The sequence below is a fragment of the Numida meleagris genome, chromosome 23 (assembly GCF_002078875.1).
Source record: "Numida meleagris isolate 19003 breed g44 Domestic line chromosome 23, NumMel1.0, whole genome shotgun sequence".
Taxonomy (NCBI): Eukaryota; Metazoa; Chordata; class Aves; order Galliformes; family Numididae; genus Numida; species Numida meleagris.
The window spans coordinates 749,923-757,386 of NC_034431.1; positions in this window are offsets into that span (position 1 = coordinate 749,923).

Genomic DNA, 7,464 nt, shown 5'->3' on the forward strand with positions numbered 1-7,464 from the left:
AGAACATATAAGACCAAAAAAAAAAAAAAAAAAACCAACTTAAAAAATACAAATAAATAAATAAATAAATGCAAGACTATTTAAAAAAATAAGAAGAAAATATTTTAAAAGAAAACATATACATAAAAAAAAAAAACCCACCTTGTTTGCTAGTACACAGCCGGCCCAACCTCAGAGCAGTGCGCTGTGCACGCAGGGGCACAGGTACACCTAGAGCAAAACAACCCCCCCAGCCCATCCTGCAGCCCTGAAAGGAGGTAGCAGCATCTCAAGCAAGGTTGGAGTTAGGTGATACCTTCCCCTCCTCACCCTCTTTTTTGGAAGGGGGGGGAAGGAAGCAAAGCAGGCCCACACGCCTGAACCCAGGGGCTGGAAATGACCCCTAAGTGCCCCCGCCCGGAGGTAAATCACCTCCGTGCAGCCACAGGTGGGGAAAGACTTGGGGGTGGAGGTGGGGGGGCTGCTCCCAGGTGGGGCCGTCGTGCTGCCCGTTTGTTCCAGTGCCTCCTTTTGAGCTTTAGGGCTCGTTTTTAGGATAATAAAGAAGGAAAACGTCAATTTTTACCCAGCTCGAGCTTAGGGGCAACGAGTACAAACAACCCCCCCACCCCCATCCCGACCCAGGGAGGGGCAGCTGGGCCGCTCAGCGCAATTAGAGAAGGAGCGTTGGAAAGTAATTACAGCTGTGGGCTCTAATTACTCGTGCTGCGCTGAAAGGTGAACTTCAAACGGGGCCGGCCCAGCTCCCCGCGCCGAACCGCAGCTCCTGGGGGGGGCGGGGGGTAACCTCGTTAGTCGTGCTAACGAGCTGCGTGCACCTGGTTAACGCCGAGCCGCATCGATTGGGGCTCGCGCTGCTCTCGGTGGGGGGGGGTGGTCCCTTAGCGGTTAAGGGGTGGGAGCTCGGGGTTGGCTTCTTCACTTCGCTTTCGCCTCCCTCTCTCCGGCAATAAAACCCATCCGAGCGTTTTTCCCCGTCTCTAAGCTGCCGCCTGCTTTGGGATAGGAGGCTGCAGTGGGGCTGGGGGCTTGCAGCCCCTCCCCCCAGGCCGTGCTGCCCCTCGTGCAGCCCCAATGCGCTGTGCACGGCACACGAGCACCGGGTCAGGGCACGGCCTCTGTGGGGAGCACGCAGCGAGCTGCAGGTTCCCGTGCTCGCCGCCTGATTTCAGCAGGAATGAGATTCCTAAATAACCCTCAGCCTTTCCTGGTGTGTTTTAGTTTAATCTGCAAAATGTTGTCTGCTTGCAGGCTGTGGGTACTAATGCATATTAAGGCTGCTACACATGTAAGGCTTCCTCTGTGAAGCTTCAAAACTCCATTAACATTTTCATGGAGATTCTTTTTATTTTTATGTTTTTTTTTTTTCCCCTTCCACAAAGAATATGATTTCCTGCCTGCATGAAAAGCAGCCGAATTTCGAACTTCCAGGAGAAGAGAACCCCTCTCCTTTTCATTTCCTTCCCGGTGAAAACATTTCAGCTGGAAAATTCTCATCACTGTAGCGCTGACCTTTGGAGAGGGCTTTAAATCCTCAGTGAAAGCAGCATGGAACTGCAAAGTTTTATTAACTGATTATCCCCGTGGTTCTGGCTGCGTTGGTAGTCGAATTTGATTTAGGGGTACTCATACCTGGCGTGTGAAATTTGGGCTCTGCGCATCGTTTTGGGCTGATGTGCTCCAGCCGCACGGTGCACGGTGCTGCCACACTGCCCGGCCCGGGGAAGGCGCCGCTAAAGGAGACAAAATCGGGTTTATTTGTGATTATTTAATCCAAAATCCAAGTGTGACGTGGGGCACGGCAAAGCGCGATGCTGGGAGCAGGAGGCGGGCAGCCCCCTCCCTCCTCCGACTTCTGAAAGTCAAAGAGGACGAAGGACGAAGCTGCATCTCCCTTCGCTTCCACTTTTTTTTTTTGTTCCCTTTTTTTTTTTTTCCCCTGGTGTTCCACATTGACGAGTGCAGGAGATATGAAACATCACAACAATGAACGCAGCTACTTTCCCCATGCCTTTGACTCTCTTACTTCCAGGCTATTTACCGAGAAGTGCAAGAAACGAAATGTTCTGAAATGCTGCAGCAAAACGGAGAGGGGGGAAAAAAAAAAAAGAATAACAGAAAGCATGTAAGCAACGTGATAAAAACGAAGCAATATTGATGGAAAATTGAGTTTTAAACAGCAGGACAACAGCAGCTCAGATGGATTTCCTTCTCGGGTATTACAAAGCTAAGGCAAGTGCCTGGAATAGAGGCAGGGATATAATCACACATTTCCCTGTGCTGATTGGGAGCCTGCTCTCCCCATGGCCAGCCAACGCTGCCTCAGTTTCCCCCTCTGCTTGTTTGCAAGGTGAGCAGGGAGATGGGCAGCAAAATGAGCAGGGTAGTGGGATGGAGGAGGTAACAACGCCGCAGAACCTGTGCCAGGGCGCTGGGGAAGGGCAGAGAGACCTTTGCATTTCATGGGGTGCCATGGTGTGAAGGGAATGCAGCTGCCTCCCCGGAGCCCCCAAGGCCTGAGGGGCACTTGCAGCGCTGCAGTGTTAAATGCCACCAGCAAGTGCCAGCCCCTTCCCACGTCCCTCCGCTGACCCTTCCTGCTAACAACCCCACACAGCCCAGGGATGCAGATAAGGGGATGTCTGCGCTTTCTTTCTCTCCCTGCCACGTGGACAGCTGCCAGAAATCTCTGCTTGTGGCACCTGATAAAGCTCTGGGACAGCGGGGAGAGATGGGCAGCAGCACCCACGGGAGGAGAGAGGTGCTGAGGCTGCGGGGGTGAAATGGCAAAACGCCCCAAATAAAAGCGCTCTGATAACTGTCGTGGTTCCTGGAGAAAAGTGAAGCTGTCCCCATGATGCAAGGGTACAAAGACTGAGCTGGGCCACTGCAGATGTGTGCATGCACGGTCCGAATGCATCCCAGCCCAGCCCTGGAGGCAGGGGGCTGTGCTGTGCTGCAGAGCAGTGCGCAGTCAATGAACAGGGGTTGCAGCTTTGGGGTGAAACTCTACGTGTGCGTCCTGGGGCCAAGTGGTAATGGCTCGGTGAGACCCATTGAACCTCTGATGCTAAAGAATGCAAGGAGCTCCCCATCCCACCCCGACTTCTGCAGGCTCCCAGCTGCCCCATGGGGAAAAGTGCTGCGAGGTGCCAGGGCACTGCTTGGTGGCACCCCTTCCTCTCTGCCAGCGATGGCTTCCAGCTCTCCTTTGTGCTGTTCTCATCCCACAAGCTCTTTTGGAAATCTGGCCTGGACTTCACGGCAATGGAAAAAAAGCAACGGATGCACAGAAAATCCCCAAAGATGGATGGTGCACAAAGGGTTAAATGAAGCATTTGTATAAAAACAATGCATCCCATTTTTGCTTGATTGGCACTTTAATTAGGCCCATGTCCTTTTGCTGCCACTGCAATCAGATTGGAGAAGAATGGGAAGCTTCACACCGTTATATTTATCTCAAGATTACAAGATTTCCATTTTTTTTTTCAATGCAAAGGAGAGAAAAAAAAAAAAAAAACCACCAACCACCGCAGCACCTTATAAACGTGGCAAGGGAATGATATTATTTAGGGCTCGGAGAAAGCACAGCTTCCTGATTGCAGCACAAGGATTAATTTTATTGTGTTAACAAGGGATTGTTATTGCTATAGAAGAATGGGAAAGAAAAGTTCTCTCTTTCAAGTCTGCCAGCAAGGAGACGAGGGCTGGGGCTCCGGAGGCAGCACTCAGCCTAAGAGCTCCAGCACAAGAAGGAACCCGGGTCCTCGCAGCCTTGGCCTGGCACTTTCCCCCCCCCCCCCCCCTCCCAGCACATGGGTTGTGCCCAGGAACAAATGGCACAAGAGCTGAACAGCCCCCGGGAATGGCCGCCCTGGGAAATCCTCTCTTTGTTTGATCGAAGGTCCCTAAAAGCAAATTACTGAACAGCGATGGTTCTGCGATGCTCCCAGGAGAGCCTCTGGGTATAGCCCTGCACCTCCCTCCCTGTCTTCTCCCATGCCCCAAATCCCCCCAAGTAGGGGACAACCCACCCAAATCCCCCCCAGTTCCTCCCTCCCACCCCTCCATGTGAGCCACAGGTCTGGCTCAGCCTCATCCTGTAATTCCAGAGGCTTTCCATCCCCGAACAAGGCTCGAGAGGAAGGTGGCACTGGCTGTGGGCAGTGGTCCCAGCCCGGCCCTGCAATGTGCTCGGGTCTGGTTTGCAGCGGAGCAGTTCTTCTTTGAGCAAAGATAGAAACGATGCCATTTGATTGAGGTGGCTAATTACACAGCTCGAAGAGTAAATTACAGCTATCAAATATCCCAGTGAACATTCACTTACAAATAGAGATGGAGGAAAATGAAATTTTTTGGTTTGCTGGCAATTTTGAAATAAAAACATTGTCTCCTTTGGGGAACGTTAACCAATCCTTTTGAAAATTCCTCTGCAACTGCTAAATTCAAATGTGCTTTGTTGCAGGCCAACCAAGCAGATTGCTCCGATAGCCCTCAGCCACTTCTTTTCTATTTTGAGGTTTTGTGTTTTCTTGTGACTTTTGGCGACATTTGCCCTCACTTTAAATTTTTTTCCTCTTTTTTTCTTAAGTGAAAGCCGGGAGGGGAACTGTGTTTCCTCTTAAACCTGAGGCTTTGGGGTCCGTGCTGCCCAGGTGGGCTTCCCCTAGGGGTCCCCTTGAGCTGTTGTGCTGCTGGAGGCTCCCAGCCACTCTGCCCTGTGCCTCAGTTTCCCCACCAGCACCGTGAGAGCTTTGTGGGGCAGTGCAGCCAATGCCTGCCAGGTCCTCTTGCTGCAAAACCCCTGCAGCAATCACTCCTCCTGTGCTCCGGGCAGGTCCCCATCGCCTCCCCGCTGTGCCTTCCACCTCCTTCCCCGGGTAATGAAAGGGAAGCGTGGCTCTGTATGTCTCTGCGTGCTCGCAAATTGCCGGGGCCGATTAGGAAACAAAAAAATGAAGACAGTTTTCTTGTATTTTCCTCTTCTCTGGCCCTCAGGAGCGAAGCCAAAGCCCACAGAAACCCCTCCTTCCCGCGTGTCTCATTATAAGCAGTGTTGTGCATCCCAAAGCATCTTGTCCCAGTGCTTCTGGGGCTCTTGGGCGTCCCCTCATTTGCCCCGTGCCACCCCTCGTCCTGGGAGAGCGGATGTTTTGCCATGTGCAGGCAGCACGTGAGGGCACGGGGGACTTGTTATCCCATCCCCTCCGGCTGCGGGGCTCAGCACGGGATGTGGGGGGACACGTGGGGTTTTCAGCCCCCAGGAGCCCGGGTCCCTTTGGGGTCTGCATGGGAGGAGTGGAAACAAGACAACAAAACACTGAGCTGCGTGTGAAATGCATTGCAGCTGAGCTGCGATCGTGCACTGTTTGTATGGCACAGCACGGGCACGGCCAGACAGCACCCCCTGGAAATGTCAGACTCTGGGGGTTGGCTGCACTTGCAGTGTGTGCTGACAGCATTGCATGGGCTTTGTCGTGCGGGGCATGTCCCGGCAGGGGTGTTTTTTCCCTGATGCATGACAGATTTTGCCCTAGCATGGGTCACAGAAAGCCCAACATTGATGGGTTTCATCTAATTCCAATTACAGTCATTAAAACTTTTGCTCGCACGAGCTGAGCCTTTCCAAAAGCCGTCAAATGACAGCCCATTAGAGAGCGGTTATTTATAGCGGGGCATGTTAATTTTACAGGATCACAGACCAGTGATTCAGTGCCTGGCGTTGCTGAAAGGAATCACTCACAGGAATGAGTGTTCACTGACATGAAAGCACCCCAAATCCACAAGCTCTCGGCAGCAGAGCTCCAAGAAGCTGTCAGAACCCATCGGCAGCAGCCTGGGATGCTCCATGGGATGGGGCACGTGGCATGGAGAGGGTGATGCTGAAGGGGAAGGGGCTTTGGAATGAAGGTGCCCTCAGTCTCACGTTCTCGCTGCTCCGTGGTGTTTTTGTGAGGGATTGGTCTGCCTTTATCTCCCCCAGCAAAGTGCGTGGAGACGCGGTATGAAAGACACCAGAGATGAGGGAGGAGGAGGAAAATGGAAGAAAATAATAAAACCTCCTGCGCTGAATCCCCTTGAATTTTATAGCGCTGAGAGCTGGAGGCTCTCTGGGTGGAAGAATGGAAGGAGAGAGAGAAAGGGACACCAGGCAAAAGGGGCATTTGGCACAGATGGTGGTGAGGAGCCTGGAGCAGGGCCTGATCCTGACCCTGCTGGTGCCTGGGGACTTGTCCATGCAGGGAGCCCTGCTGAGGACAGGCACCCTAACCCTGGCACTAACCCTAACCCTAATCCTCTCCCCATGCCATCCCCTGAAAGTGGGAATGCAGCGGGGGAGGTGAACTCATGGGCAAGCTGGGGAGGTTCGGGCTCAAAATCCATGGGGAGAAAGGACAGCGTCACACCCTCCAGAGCCCATCAGGAAGAGGGATTTTCTCCCCTGGGGATCCTTGTGCTGGGCTGGCAGCATCGTCCCTCCCTGCTTGCCCTGCGGTGATGCCACGCAGTGGCCCAGCAGCTCCTCTTGGCCACCTCTGAGCCCTGGGGGGGCAAGGAAAGGGGGACAGGATTTGGCCCAGCCCAGACCAGGCTGATCTCTGCTCCCTGCTGCCCTGCCTGTCTGCCCTGCTGCCTAATTTCAAGCCCTTTCGGGCTTGGGCCTCCCTTTTCCATCATTCCTCCGGCCCCTCCCGCAGCTCTGACCTTGTCTGAGCCACTGAGGCAATATAAAGTAATACGATAATCACAGCAATGATAGCAATAATCATAATAATAAGCCACGCTATGGCTAGGGCACCTGTCACCTAGGCATGTGAGTGCCCGTGACAGCTAGCTATTACATACCTAGGCTAAGTGTAGTGGTGCCACGGCTGGGTGTTAACAGAAGAGCAAGGGAATAGGAACAGGGAGCAGGAAATAGGCTCTGATAGCGCTGCTGGAGTCTGGAGGTCACCGAATGGTCCCCCAGGCCTGGCTGGCAATGAATCAGCAACAACACAGCGATGTTTGCAGGTATCTGCGGAGAGAAAGGAGGATGCTGTGCCGTGTCCCTGCGCCCTGCGGGTCGGGCGAGGTTTTATTGCAGGATCAGCAGCAGCGAGGGACATCGCCACAATTCACTGCGGCCAAGTTTTACGAGAGGAGCAAGGCAGGGGCTCTGGGGCTGCGAGCACAAAGCACTGTTAAACCAATGTATCGAGGGCGGTTTTGGCTCTGAGTTGCTGCAGGGCTGTAAATCTGTTCGGGATGATTCGCCCACAGGGTCCCTGTTTGTGTCTATAAAATAGGGAGGGAGATGGGGGGTGCTGGGGGAACGATGCTATGGGTGTGGGGGAAAGGCAGCTGGGACACGGCGCTCTTGGGGTTCTGCACCACTGCACGCATCACAGACGTGGCTCGTGGTGCAGCAGTGTTGCACAGAGGGAGTATTCCCCTGTATTTAGGTGTGTAAATCCCCTTTGT